At 43.8% G+C, this 15,302-nt stretch overlaps 1 protein-coding gene and 1 long non-coding RNA gene across 6 annotated transcripts in view; both read left to right on the top strand.

Moving 5' to 3' along the window:
* SPATA13 (spermatogenesis associated 13) overlaps positions 1-15,302 on the top strand; it is a 374,002-nt gene that overhangs the window by 213,755 nt on the left and 144,945 nt on the right. Inside the window, exon 1 of one of the 5 annotated variants that reach the window (XM_028531959.2) lies at positions 460-750. The exons of 3 other annotated variants lie outside the window; for them this stretch is intronic. The gene's annotated coding sequence lies outside the window, so the exon portion shown is untranslated. Of the gene's footprint in view, positions 1-459; positions 751-15,302 lie in introns of those variants that run through there. One more of the 5 variants, XM_028531961.2, reaches the window with a different exon arrangement.
* Positions 10,597-13,570, top strand: LOC118498959. The gene is made up of 2 exons (XR_004901450.1): positions 10,597-11,775; positions 12,612-13,570. It is a non-coding gene; the product is annotated as an uncharacterized LOC118498959 (long non-coding RNA).

The raw sequence follows: 15,302 nt of genomic DNA on the forward strand, positions 1-15,302 counted from the left end.
GTCCCCAGAAGCCTTGCCCTAGGCCCTAGAGAAACCCATAGGTTAAAAAATCCTCCCCCTCGCGTTTCCTTTGCTCAGAAAACTGCAACCATAGTGCCTTAGCCCAGAGTGAACTTCGCGCCCAGGCTGACGTGGGTCGAGTAGGCAGTAGGGGGCGGTTGGCCCCTCTGAGTGTCTCAGAGGTGGCTCTCGGTTGTGGGAAGAAGATACACTGATGGAGAAGGGGGTGGGGGTGAGAATGGCTGGGAGGATTGTGGGGCCGGGAGCCTGGTGGTTGCGGTGGAAGGTGGGCAAAGGGGCTGGAGCCCGGCTGGGGGCTTGGCCTGGAGCTGGAGAGGGAGAGCTGGCTCGGGTAGCGTTCGGACAAGAGGGGGGTGTGGTCCCTGGCTGGGGGCGTGGCCTGTAGGAGGCCAAAGACCATTGCGTGAAGGGGGCGGGGGGGGCGGGGGAAGCCAAGCCAGGGGCGTGGCCTGAGAGAGCGCCGGCGGGAGGAGCGGCTGGGGGCCGGGTCTGGGCGTGGCGGCGGAGGGGAGCCTGGCCGCTGCCGCGCGGGCGAACCCTCGGCACAGCGCTTTCCCCAGCACACGCCGTCCGCCTAGAGGCCTGTCCTAGTGCCGAGGCTAGTCCGAGAGCCCGGCGTGCTCGGAGCCCGCGGGACCCGGAGACTGCGGGACCCAGATCGGCCCTGCGTCGAAGGGGCATCTTGCATCCGTTGACTTTGGAGGCCTCGCCGAGTGGGGGCCACGCGAGGTGAGGCTGCGTGCGATGGGGGAGCGTGGTTCGGGGCTGTTAGCTGGGAAATCGGGAGAAGGATTAGCTCCGCATGCACCGTCGCGTTCGGTGTTTGTAGCCTGAGGACTCCCGGCCGCAGCCTCCTGTCGGATTCCGGGAGCCCCCGGCTGCCCACCTGTCGGTGTTCTGCGGTGGTTGCTCCGCGCCCTCGGCTGGCCGAGTGGCGTTGCCCCGGGAGGGAGGACGTGCAGGCGGCGTTCCTCAGCACGAAAGTCTAGAGAGGACCCTGAAACTTTATCCCGCGCTCCACTCACCGGCGCAGGCCTTCAGGTTGGCGCGGGGAGCGGAACCCAGGCGGCTGGGGTTCCTTGGACCGCTCAGCTCCCTCCCGCGGGACGACCTGCACGACCTGCACCCGCCCCGGAGACAGGCAGGGCTGCGGTTGGAGGAGTTGGTCCCCACTCAAATTTCACTCTAGGTCCCACCTGGGGAGAAAGACAGTGGGACCCGGCATCCGTCGTTTCTGAGTTAGTTTGGTTCCATTTTTCCTCACGACATGGAGAAATTGCCACACCAGCCCCAAAGAGAGAAGCCAGCGCTGCTGTCCACGTCAGGAGAAACTTAGGTGATCGCTGCTGGCGGGCCACCCATCCATGCAGTTACAGAGCCTGAGCAAATTTCCCTTTCCTTTAAGTACGAAAACCAAACCAAAGCAAAAGTGTTGGGGGAAGGGTGGACAATATTTTCGTCAGTTGCTTTCTTCCCAGCCTTGGATAATAATGTTGAAAAATAGAAGAATAATTTTAATTATTCAGCACTTGTTACCCATGCTATCCAAATTCACATATCTATCACCCACACCCTCCTCCTAAGATTTTCTGCGAGCACCACCTCATTTTCTGTTGATTGGTGTTTTCTTCCCTGTTTACCAACCAGGTCTATCGGTTCTTAGCTCTCCTTTGCTAACAGGCACAGGCATTTCACTCTTTTATTTTTCCACCTTTACTAACACCTTTTCTCTTGATGTCCGCCCTCCCCCATCTTCCAAAGTTCTCCCGGTGCCTGTGAGATTATTCACCCCTCCACATGCTGCTGAACCTTGTTCTCTGCACCACCCCACCCCCCATCCTTTAGAGTTTCATGTGGCTATTTCTTATTCCAATTTTCCAGTATTCAATTTTCATCTACTTCCTTTGGCCCCTAAATGTGCCATTCTTCCTCCCATGCGATTTGACTCTCCTTTTTCTTTTGTGCTCGTGTGCTTGTGAGGGTGTCTTCATTCTTGCCTGTTTCTCCCCCAGGGCACTTTCTGGCCTTTTACCTACTTCTCCCAGCAGCGACAGCCTGGGCACCTCCACACCACACCTGTTTCAGTTCCTTTGGCTGTGATTTTTCCTACTCCATCATCATTCCAAGCTCCTTTCCCTCTTTCCCAGTCAGTTCTCCCTGACCTTGCAGTCATCTTTGCTTCAAAATGTCTTGAGTGTCAGGAGGCAGAGGCAGCAAGCACCTGCTTTTCCCCAGGAGTGCTCTGCATCAGGATCTTTCCATCTGTTCCTGTTTGTTTCCTTACTGAAGTAGCATCATATGCATAGTTCTTGCATAAAGTTCGTATGGATGTTAATATCAATATTGGGTAGCATTTATCCAACACACAATATGTGCCCAACATTTTCCTGAGGGCTTTATGTACAATAATAAGGCATCAATTCTCACATCCCTGTAATGCAGACACTATTATTGTCCCCATTTAACAGATGAGAAAAGTCTCAGATTGGTTAGGTGATTGGCCCAGTTTCTCATGGCTGTGTGTGTAGTGGTGGAGCCCCTCTTCACACCAGGTGACTGAGCTTCTGTGCCAGAGGACCTTTTACACTCAGACATGGGCTGGGATCCAGCTTTGGAAATGAGGTCATTATTTGCAGGTTTTATTTAGTCTGGAATTTACACCAGTTGAAGACAAAAGAACTACACCTGTAGAATGGTGTATGGGGAAAACCTAATGCCTACTGTCTCTCTGAAAGCCTGGGGACCCTGCCTGGGCTGACTGTGAGTTCCAGGTCACTTCAGCCTGCTTTCCTGAGGATAATGCTCTGGTGCTCTCAGCCCCAGGGCCCCAGAAGAAAGCTACCTGAAAGACCCTTGCCAACTGTCTGCTCCTGTGCATTGAGAGTTCAGTTTCAATTTAGCTGGCCAGGACTTTAGGGTCCCTCGTAGCCCTGTGATTTTATGTGTCTTGTTTATTACTATTTCATTATGTAATCTTAAAGTCTTCTTCAAATATTTCTTGTTAGTGTTCACCTTCCTAAAGCAAGTATTTCCACTTTTGCCAATACTAAAGCAGAGTGTTGGTCAAATTTTATACTTTACTAGCTGGAAGGGACCTCACATCCCACAGATGAGAAAACTGTGGCCCCAAGAAATTGAATGACAAATCTCAGGGAAAAGCAGGACAGTAGACCTGTCCTGAGATCTCAGGTCTTCTGAGCCCTGGTCCAGGGCCCTACAGCTGGGTGGGTCGACTTCTCTGCCTGCTGCTAAAAAGAATGAACCTTCTCTCCCCTTCCTTTCCTGAGCTGAGAGGCACTGGAAGGATTCATTGAGAATGGAAGCTGTGAGTGGTTTTCCTTTTTGTGTGTGTGAAAGCTATACATTGACAAAATGTTTGCTTTTGAGACATGTAGTGGCATAAATGAGACTATAAAATTGCAGATGTAGAAATCAAGTGTTTTAGAAAGAAATATTTTTGTTATTTCCAAAATACCAGGAAAGAACACCAAATGTACATTGCTTTCTAGAGGTAGATCATATAATACTGGTAGTTTGAAAATTAGTAACTGGAATACTTAATTGTATTTTCCATTTGTGGAGGAAAGTGCATTAGTACAATGTGATTACATGATTTTCTTCATCTCTCCATCTCAAATGGAAGAGCAGTGTCAGGGAGAGTATGTCAGGTTAGTGGCTGAGGCTGTGTTGGCTCTGCTGTGCCCACTCCCCTCTCCTCTGGGATGAAGACTCCACCCATGCCCTCCTGATTCCCAGCTGTGCTCCTGCAGGTCTATTTAATCCCTTTCTAGAACCCTCAGGGAACTCGGAGGGTATTGTTTACTCATGATGCTCATCTCATTCCACATCAGTCTTTCTTGACAGAATTAAACCCCAATGCCCTAAGGTGTACATTGTGCATCATTGACTTCACTCTCACGCCTCTGGGCCGGGGGAGGGTATGTGCCATCCTTGGGAGAATTGAGGAAACATTTGTTCAAGTCATTGTCTGCTCTGTGGTTCAGATGAAGATCATTTTACAGATGGTAAATTAGGTTCTCCTGCTCCCCTTTCACAGCTGAGAAATGGAGGTTCAGGGACATTGTGGCCAGAGCATCTCAGTAAATGGGAAGACAGATTTGAACACAGGGCTGCCTGGCTTAGGAGATTCAAGCACTTCCATTGTCTGTCCCCTCCATGGCTTGTCACTCCTTCAGGCAGCAGGGTTCCCACAGAGCCTTTTGCAAACTAGATAATTCCTGCTTGCTGAACTGAAGGTGGGACATGAGAGCAGGGGCCTGGATACTGCGAGCATGAGGGCCTCGCGGGAGTTCCAGGGGCAGTCTTCCTCCTTCCTCATTTCTGGTGCTGTGCCCCTCTCTGAATGTGCCTGGGAGAACACTGGGGAGCTGTGGCAGTGCCAGGAATGGAAAGGGAATGGTATATATTTCTGCTACTTGATTGTAGCTATTTTCTGTGCTTGAGGTGTCAACACTTTTGGACCCAGGTAATGACCCATCCTGTGGTCACAATGTTCAAATGTCTTGGACATAGGACTGCTACCTCATCTAACCAGGACCTGAAAGGACCTGATGTCTTGGTCTGAAAGAACATCTGACCATTTTTCCTGTGGCAGGACCACTCTGTGTCATTGTGGAAGAGATGAAAGCTCACCTTTGTAATTTCAGGGACTGTGTGCCTGACTCAAAATATCTTCCCTTTTAGCTCTCAAGATCTGGACCAGAAATTTCTTCTCACTCCCATTATCTTCAGTTTGGTTTCAGCCATGGAACTGGGGACCTTTAAAAGTACTCTGCACAGCTAACCTGGGAGAGGAAGGGGCCGACCATCCCCCCAGCCCCCATTAACACTGAGGCAGAGTTTGTTTTCTAGCATTGACAGGCTGTCTCTGGAGAAAAATAGAACACGGGTCTGGAATGGCCAGGCTGAAACGTGTCACAGAGGGCACAGACTGTCAAAAACTGGGATCTTCACTCACCATCTAGGGCAGGTACAAGGGGAAGACGAGTCCAGCATTTTATTATCTTATGGCAGAGGGGCAAAAGGCCAGAAATGAGATGTGTTCCTGGTAAAGGAACTTTCACCACAGTCTTTCATAAAAATTATTGTTCTCTATAACTATTGTTCTCAGGCTTCTACTTCAATGTTAAAACTACAATTGGGTCACATTAAGCAAGTTTCTGAGGTCAGGCCCTTAGTACTTATTCATACCACCTATGACATAAATGCATTCCCAGTCCTTACAATTTACATACTTTGAAACACATCCAATTTACATATTGGGACTCTATGGCCGAAAGAGAAACCCTCTGTTTCAGAAAGCAGCTTCATTTCTACTCTTCCTGGTTGGATAGAGTGCTTATATGTACACACTTACTGTGTGCCTTTTGCGTGCCTGGCCTCGTGCTAGATGCCAAAGATAGAAAGTAAACAGTGAAAGTGCCTGTCCTCAAGAAGAGGTCACATTCTGGTGGGAGAAATGCACAGCAGGTGTATGGGCAGGGTGTTAGGGGAGCATATCAGAGGCCTAGGATCCAGGAAGGCTCCCTGGAGGAGGAGCTAACTATAGCCTGGGCTGAATAGTAACAGGAGTGAACAAGTTGGGGCAGGAGCTGACAGAGGGAGGTATTTCACCCTCTGGGAACACAATAAGCAGAGGTGCAGAGACTTGGTGACCAGGGACCCTCACACAGCTATGTGTGTGGCTGTAGCTCCCAGCTCATCCTGCATGGCTGTTATGGTGTGCCTGGGGAAGTGCTTCCATGTCAGCATCACTTGGGTGGGCATTTGTTAGAAAAGCAAATTCTGGGGCTCTCCCTCAGACTTACTGAATTTGAAACTGTGGGTTTGGGCCCAGTAATCTGTGTTTTAACCAGCTTTGCAGGTGATTTTCATGCATGCTAAAGTGTGAGAACTGCTGTTCTAGAACATAAACCAAGTGTTCATCAATATTTGCTGACTTCATAAAACAGTGACTGATGGTTGAATGAGCATGTGTGACAGGACAAGATATGCAACAAGATCACACATTCTTTCCAATAATAGGAATACTCAATTTTATAACACAGTAACATTTAGGTCCTACAAGACAAATCAGGTGCCAAACAAAGAGACCAGGTTGAGGGGCATACTGCACATTTGAAAACTAGCAGTTAGCTACACATAGCAGATTAGAGCAAGTAAAGAATCCTGGTACATCCAATCCATCCCATTCCCATCCACATTGTGAAGCAGTAGGACTTCATGATTTCAGAACCTGATTACATTTCACAAATCCAAGCATTATTGTCAGAGCTAGGAGCCCCAAACATAGGCTTTCCAGGAACCCCTTCCTCTGTGGCAACATGATAATCTTTAAGAGAATGGTAACTGTGTTCCTAACCGGTTGGACTGTGTAAGATCTTCCTTGTGTTGATAGCCATCCATGCTTCTCATAGTTCTTTGCTGGTGCACATTCCTACAATTTCTTTCTAGGAAAGAAATTCCTAGAATTTCTTTCTTCCCTACTCATTTCATTACACAATAGTAATGTACATAATTTCTGTGACACCTCTACCTGACATGACTTCTTAGTGTTTGGCAGCAATCAAATAATGGGTTCAGCTCCCAGCTCTGCTGCCTGCCTCTCTGTGACCTTGGGAAGGCATTAACTTCTCTGTGCCTCAGTTGCCTTATCTGAAAAATATAGATAATAATGGAACCCATTTCTTAGGTAAGTGTTTCAGACTTTTGCTGTTGATCTTTTAAAAAACTGATGCCTACTCCCACCCCTAAATACTGGGATTGGTTTTGCATGTGACTTAGACATTAAAATTTTCAGAATCTTCCCAGGTGTAGTAAAGTTGGGAACCACTGGGTGTTGAGAGAATGAAATGCGTCAGTCCCTGTGAAGGGCTTGAAAGAGTGCCTGGCACATAGCAAATGCTTCCAGGGATGTTCAACCCATGGCTCGGGGGCCACATGCAGCTCAGGATAGCTATGAGCACGGCGCAATGCACAATGGTAAATTTACTTGAATTATGAGATTTTTTGTGTGTGATTATGTGTCACAGTATATTTAATGTATGGCTGAAGACAACTCTTCTTCCAGTGTGGCCCGGAGATGCCAAAAGGTCAGACACCCTGGTAGACTAATTCTACAGGTAGAGGCTCTACAGTTTTGTGGGAGGAGGAGGAGAAAGTGGCACCATTTCAGTTGTTTCATGAACCCTTGTTGAATGTCTGTCTGTTTGGAGATGTCCTGGTGGTTCCATCTTCTGTTCTGAGTTTTGGAAGGCGAAAGAGCCCCTAGTGAGGTAGATCTCGATATCTAATTCTCTACTAAAGGGTACAGGAGATCATGCTGTAAACAGCACACAGCACCCCTGTGTCTCCCACCTCCATCAGACCAGCCTGTCCAGCACCAGGCACCGTTTTCCTAGCTCTGACAATAACGCTTAAATTTGTGGAGTATAACCAGGTTCTGAAATCATGAAGTCCTACTGCTTCACAATGTGGATGGGAATGGGATATGATTTGGGTGTCCCAGGATTCTGTACTTGCTCTAATCTGCTATTTGAACCTAACTGCTAGCTTTCAAATGTGCTGTATGCCCCTCAACCTGGTCTCTTTGTTTGGCACCTGATTTGTCTTGTAGGACCTAAATGTTACCATGTTATAAAATTGAGTATTCCTGTTATTGGAAAGAATGTGTGATCTTGTTGCATATCTTGTCCTGTCACACATGCTTGTTCAACCATCAGTCACTGTTTTATGAAGTCAGCAAATATTGATGAGCACCTGCTTTGCACCAAACACCAAACACACAGTTTTATCCCTTTCTAAGTGTGGAAAGGCAAACATGTCTCTTTCTGTATCAGCATGTATGAAATATTTCTTTTGGTTTGGGTTTGTAACTGCAGTCTTCTCTGTGCCTGTCTCTTTTGGTGACATAATTGTTCAACTTTTAATAACAGGACATCTGAAGAACATTTTTCATGTTAATTTCATGGACCTTCTTTGAACCCTGCTGAGATTAATTAAGTCAAACCCCATGCTACAATTATTCTAAAATATCCCCACAAGTTATTAACATCCAGTTTGCCCAGGACCAGGTGCATGACCCATAGTTAGTGCCTGCAGAACAAAATCTCTGATCATTTTCAGTGCTGTGGGTTTCTAATTTGGTTTAGTCCAGAATCAGTCCTAAAGTATGGTCAAAGTAGTTAAAGAAATGAGAAATAGGTGAATTTGTGATTTATTCTCTTTCTGTGGAAAAGTGAGGTGATGTTTTTGGTTTGGTTTGGTTTGGTTCGGTTTGGTTTGGTTTGGTTTTCCTGTGCAGGGCATACAAGTAACTGATGCTTAGTGTTAGATTGACCCCGTACATTTAAATGTGTGCTGTAAATGGAAATAATTGATTCACTACATTTGTTCTGCTGCCCATTTACAAAGTGAAAATCTGCCACTGGGGAACTTTGCATATCCAGCACACAAGTAGCTCAGTATTATGGTAAAGACTAGCCTCCATTGTGAGCTCTTACCATTATCACTCACGTAACCTACGGACTGAAAAGGCTTTAGAAATACAGGCCTTCAAAGGAATTGCCCTTGCTTAAATGTTCCATGGATCCTTCTGAAATAACATCCTGCAAACCCTCACTCAACAATATATATTCAAAAGGATTATATATTTAAAATGAGAAAAGCTAAAAGTGAATTTTAATTTAAAAAATTAACAAGTAATCCAAATAAACTAGGAAAAGTAAACAAAATATTTTTTAAAATGTTATGTTTTAAGATCTGCCAGACCTGCTTTCTATGCTTTTTCTACCTTTGGCTTTCTAACACAAATCTAGACTCCCCAGAGTGGATTGTTTGACTCATCTTACTGAACAGCCTACTTGTTTTACCAAGTCAAGGTCAGCTCTGGCATTAGAGTGTCTCTCTCTGTGTCCTTAGGCCACTCAGCCAGAACTGTGGTGTCCTGCACTTCCTAGAAAAGGACTGGGAACTTTACTCTATATCCCAGCTCCATTTCTTGGCCACGATCCATTGGGGGATGTGTGTGTGTGTGTGTGTGTGTGTGTGTGTGTGTGATGGAGACATAGTGATATACTTATACATCAGTATGATATGGAATAAGATGCTAATCCAAGTTGAGTCTTAGGCTCCTGGTCTCACAAAGTAAATAAGACTGTGGAATTCTTAATATGAAAAATGGAAGCTTTTTTTAACATCAAGTTTTTCAATGGCAAACTGTTGCAAGGTGTGAGTAAGAAGACTGATTATAGACTTGTAGCTGTGGAATCAGGCTGACCATCGTTATACTTGTAGTATTTCCAGTAGCTGTCCCCACCAGCCAGCATTGGTCCAAACAGCTCTGCTCAAATAATGAGCCATCTGAAGGCATAACACCATCTCAGACTCAGCTCTTGAAGTGCCATGTACCCAGCAGTGTCTTCTGCTCCCACAAGTCATTTTGGCTCATGGATAATGATGATGTTCATTGAGATAAAAGGACAGACCATTTGTTTAAAACCACAGATGTGGTCTGGCCAGGGTGAGGGACTGGTGCTGAGCACATACTTACAATATCCAGTCTCAATAATCAGGCAGTGCTTACCTCCTCGCTCCCCCTTCTAGTCTCACCTTCTCTCATTTGATCTCTGTTGAATGGGGAGAGGTTGATGAAGGTTAACCTCCCAAAGACTTTTCTTTTCAGGCCAGGATCTTGAGCTTCCAGGAGTAGGGCACCCAGGAGAAGTGAGAGGGTATGAGTGTTCCATCAGTCCCTGTCTGCTGTTCTGCCTGCAGACCATCTTGGCTCCTCATGGCTCCAGCCAAAGTTAAGAAACATACTGAGGGCTCATGCAATGTTGTCTGCTATCCTAATGATATAAAGGTAATCTCATAGGAGGAAGCAAGAACTCTTTCTGCCTTTCCTAATCTTTATTTCTAATCTGACCCTTTATACAAAGTGCCTAACCTGAATGTATGTTGATTCAGAAGCTTCAAGAGATAAAGATAAGTGAGAAGGGTCTAGTATTCTAAGGTCAATGCTTACAGGTGGGTAGGTCAAACCATATATTACTACTCCCACTGCCTATTTAAATATGCCTAATTTGATAGGCTGTTTTCACTTTCATAATAGTGCATCTGCAGGAAGTTCATCACACCAACTTCCTGGGGGCTGTTTTCCAGTCTGCTGAGATTAAGTCAAACCCTGTGCAACAATTATTCTAAAACATAGTGATTTATTATATTTCAGTGCATGGTGGACTTCTAAATTTGAATTGTTCAAGTAGATGGCATTTTTGTTGATTTTTTTGCTATAGGGGTCTAATATCCTTTCTTATTTTTTTTAAGATTTTATTTATTTTTAGAGAGGGAAGGGAGGGAGGGAGGGAGAGAGGGAGAGAGAGAGAGAGAGAGAGAGAATGAGAGAGAGAGAGAGAAACATCAATGTGCAGTTGCTGGGGGTTATGGCCTGCCACCCAGGAATGTACCCTGGCTGGGAATTGAACCTGGGACACTTTGGTTCCCAGCCCGCACTCAATCCACTGAGCTATGCCAGCCAGGGCTTTCCTTTCTTATTTTTGTGGGTGGCTACTACTAATCTTTTTTAGTTTTTATTTTCTGCCAGGACAAGGAATCTCTAAAGGAACAGTGAAATGCCTGTTGCAGCAGGACAGTACTGTTTTCTAGGCTTTCCTAGAAAGTTCTCTGTAGATGCCAGATCTTACTCTGTACACAGTACATCTGTTTTTCTTGGGTTAGGGAATTTTAAGAACACCTCATGTTAACTGGAACACTTTTCTTGTGAGATAAAGACAGTGGGTATCTGTGTACATCAGTCTGGGATAAACAGGCCATTGTGAAAGGAGACCTGGTTCAGCAGGAGGGTTCCTGAGTCCTTGTCATACTGAACTTGGACAGCTGCCTTCTCTGTATACTTCCAGGTCAACTGAGAAGAATGGGGAGCACTTTAGTCATTACTGAGAAAGGATTTAAAACAAAACAAAATAAAACTCTCTAAAGCCTATGTTTGTATTACTCTTTCTGGTGAACAAGAAGTGTTCTTCTATGTGATTGTTTGAAAGAGAATTGGACCATGCAGTGACCAGTTATTACACATGGTTAGTGAATCGTTCTCTTCCTTATACAAACTCATTGCTGCGGGATTCAAAAAGAATTAGCTCATCTCTCATGGATTTCTAATTGGAAGATGTTCCCTGTTGGGAGGATCCTGCAGCTTTCACTTCAGAAGAGTGAGGAATTCAGATTTTGTGAGTGGTTTCAAATTTCTAAGGAATGGCTGTTGTGCCATCTGAGTACAAAGCCACTTGAAAGCATTGCCTATTGTCTACCTCAGGTTTTCATGTTGCCATTTGGCAAGAAGCAGAAGAAAAATGGTGAAGTGGTGGCTGTCATCTCAGAACCTGCAGAGCAGATCTAATGGTACCTGCTGCTTCCACGTGGAAGATGGAGCACAGGGAATTGGTGCTGGGAAGGCTGCCTGCCCCTGGTGTAGCCCATGGATGGTCTTAACTGCAGTGCATCCTACTTCTCCCACAGTGTAATGCAGTTAACAGTGGGAATGTTACTGGAGTTAGGTAAATGGTTTCAAAGGAAGTGCTACAGATAGAGGGCTGCTAATTATCAATGGCCCAGTAGGGAGGTAGCCATAGATACTTGCTGGTGCATGACTGGGTAATCTATCCTGGAATTCAGACAGACATCTCCCATTAAGCCCTACGTTCTTCAGCTGAATGTGTCTACTGTGGAGAATACTGGCCAGCAGTATCCATCCCTGCTGTAGATGCTCGTCGAAACATGAGAAAAATATACACACAGACAACTGAGTCCTGTGGAGAAATAGGTACAAAATGGCCACTCTCTCTAGTGGAGAGCACCCTGAGTCACCACCTGAGTAGGCTTTTATCAAGAATACAGATACAGTTTGTGGATTACAGTCTGGCAGGGAAGATCAAACAAGTAGGTAATTTTCAAAGAGACTGACAAAACTCCCACTGAGATTTTGGGTTTTATCACTTAAAAAGACTACAGGATCTAAAAGGCTAGTTTCATTTCCTGCCCATGCCTTCATATTCTAATTCAATAGCATCCTCCAGGTAGCAAATCTCTCAGGATCTTGCATATTCTATATCCCAGGCCTGATTACCCCGGGGGTCCTCCGACTCTGGTCTGGACTGCACCACCCCTGCTATTTCCACAGGCCTAAATTGGGCAGAGGAGACAGAGGCAGCCAGGAGACTTGGATTTCTCACTACTAAGAACAAGGACTCAGGCTTTGACAAAGCCAAGGGGGCAGGGGTTGATGTCGACCACCCCTTCATTTCCACAGCCCTGAGTCTCTTCCTAGAGGCCTCCTTGTGATCATGACTGTCTTAGACGATTCCCTCCTTGGGAAATCTTACCCGTCATTGGCTAACTGATCAAGCATTGGAGGCCAGGCACAGAACAGGCAGCGTTCATGCCAGGGAAATAAGTTTTGTTTCCTTAGTGTCTCCTAGACTGGAGATCTCTCACTCAGCCTTAGCCATGGGGGGTTACAGCTTCCTGGGACCAGGCAGGGCAGACCCCAACAGTCTACATCAGTTGTGAGGCTAGGATATTAAAGAAAAGATCTTTTTAAATAATTTTGAACTTCCTATTTAAAGCCATACCAAATCCTGGTGATTGGTTATGCAGAAGACACAGATTGTTTTTATTAGCTGGAGTAATGTTGGTAAAAGTCAACATCTGACAGAGAAGAGGCAAGAGTTGGCAAAAGAAGAGAATAGGGATTTGAGCTTTAAAGCAATATACATATAATTGTATTCACAAAGACTTTCAAATTTTTTATTAATTTTTATTAAACTATATTTTATTAGTTATGGGTTGATTGTTATTGATTCACATGCATGATGCAGCACAATAGTATTTACATGATATGGGAGTACAGTATCACAGCCTGAATGTTGACATTGATCTAGTTAAGATACATTTCCTTCACAAGATTCTTCATGTTGTCCTTTTATAGCCATATTCACTTCCCTCCTGTCCACCCTCCTTCCTTTAACCTCTGGTAGCCACTAATTTGTTCTCCATATAATTTTCTCATTTCAAAAGTGTTATAAAATTGAAATTCTGTGGTATGTTGTGATTTACTTTATATGTGTGTGTGTGTATGTGTATGCATGTATGAATGAAAAGTAAGTGGCAGCTGCAGGTATAATTGGCTTTTTTCATTCAGCATAATTCCCTGAAGATAATAGTCATTTTTTTAGACAATGTGGTTTGCAAATATGTACTCTGACTCTGTAGTTTGTTTACTCAGACTCTTAACAGGGTCTTTTGAAGAACAATGTTTTAAATTTTAATGAGGTCCAATTTATTGATTTTTCCTTTTATGGATCATACTTCTGGCGTCAAGTCTAAGTACTCTTTGCCTATCCCTGGATTCTGAAGATTTTCTTCTATTTTTTTCTTAAATTTTTACATTTAAGTCCATGATCCATTTGAATTAATTTTTCTATAAGGTGTGAGACTGAGGTCATGGGGGTTTTTTTGTTGTTGTTTTTCTTTTTGCCTGTGGTTGTCAAATTGCTTCAACACTTTTTTGTTGAAAAGGGGCTATCCCTCTTCCATTCAGTTACTTTTATACCTTTGTCAAAAATCAGTTGTAGGTCTGTTCCTTAGTTCTGTTTTTTATTTTATTGAGCTGTGTCTATTCCTCAGACCATATCAAGTCTCAACTACTACAACTATATATAAGTCTTAAAATTAGGTAGACTAATCATCTCATTTTATTCTTCTTTTTCAAAATTACTTTAGTGATTCTAGGTCATTTCCCTTTCTATAGTAATCATAGAATACTCTATATCTACAAAAAATTTTTCCTGGAATTTGGGAGACATTGATATGTTTACTATCTTGAGTCTTCTGACAAATGAACACAGTAGTCCTCTGTATTTCTTTCATCAGTATTGTGTAATTTTCAGCATGCAATTCCTGTATGATTTCTTAGATTTATACCTAAGTATTTCAGCTTTTAAAAAACATTGTAAATGGTATTATCTTTTTAATTTCAATGTCCACATGTTCATTGCTTGTATATAGGTATACAATTTTTTTGTATGTTTAGTTTGTATCCTGCAACCTTACAGATTTCATTCATTAGTTCTAGGAGTTTTTGGTAGAGTTCTTGAGATTTTCTATGTAGACAGTCTTGCCAATCAATCTAATTTGCCAACTCTAATTTGCCAATCAGAGATGGTTCAATTTCTTCCTTTTTAATCTTTGCCTTTTATTTTCTTGCCTTATTGCACTAGCTAGAGCTAGCACTATGTTGCTAGAATGAGAGCAGTGAGTGTAAAAATCCTTGCCTCTTGTTCTTGATCTTGGGGAAAAAACATCCCATCTTTTGCCACTAAGTAAAATGTTAGCTCTAGGCTTTTGGAAGATGCTTCTTATCAAGCTGAGGAGGCCCCCTCTATTTGTTTTTCTGAGGGTTGTTAAAACAATGAATGGGTGCTGAATTTTATTAAATGCTTTTTTGGTATTGGTTGACCTGATTATATATGATTTTTCTTTTTTAGCCTATTAATATGATAGATTATATTGATTAATTTTCAAATACTGAACCAGTCTTTAATCCCTGGATTAAACCCCACTTAATCATATGTATAATTATTTTTATATATTGCCTTATTCTATTTTGCTAAAGATTTTTGTGTCTATATTCCTGAGGGATAATGGTCTGAAGTTCTTTTTGTTTTGGTACTATCTTTATCTGGTTTTGGTATCATGGTAATAATATCAATAGCTTAATGAAATGAATACAGAAGTGTTCCCTCATCTTCAATTTTCTGGAACAGAAAGCATATAATTGGTATTCATTCTTCTTTAAACATTTGGTGAAATTCTTTAGTGAGCTGATCAGGGCCTGGAGATTTCTCTTCTTGGGAGTTTTTAAAAAAATAAATTCAATTTCCTTAATGGTTAAGGGCTGATGAAATTATCTATTTCAGTGATCCCCAACCTTTTTGGCACCAGAAACTGGTTTTGTGGAAGGCAATTTTTCCACAGACTGGGGTGTGGGGAGTGGGTCAGCGACAAGAGGAGGAACTCAGGTGGTAATGCAAGTGAAGCTTCTCTTGCTTACCCTCTGCTCACCTTCTGTACAGCCTGGTTCCTAAGAGGTCATGGACTGGCACTGATCTGCTGCTTAGGAGTTGGGGACCCCTGACCAATTTCATGTCTTCATATTGTGTGAGCTTTAGTAGTTTGTGTTTTTT

This window comes from Phyllostomus discolor, chromosome 2 (assembly GCF_004126475.2).
Source record: "Phyllostomus discolor isolate MPI-MPIP mPhyDis1 chromosome 2, mPhyDis1.pri.v3, whole genome shotgun sequence".
In the NCBI taxonomy this organism is placed as follows: Eukaryota; Metazoa; Chordata; class Mammalia; order Chiroptera; family Phyllostomidae; genus Phyllostomus; species Phyllostomus discolor.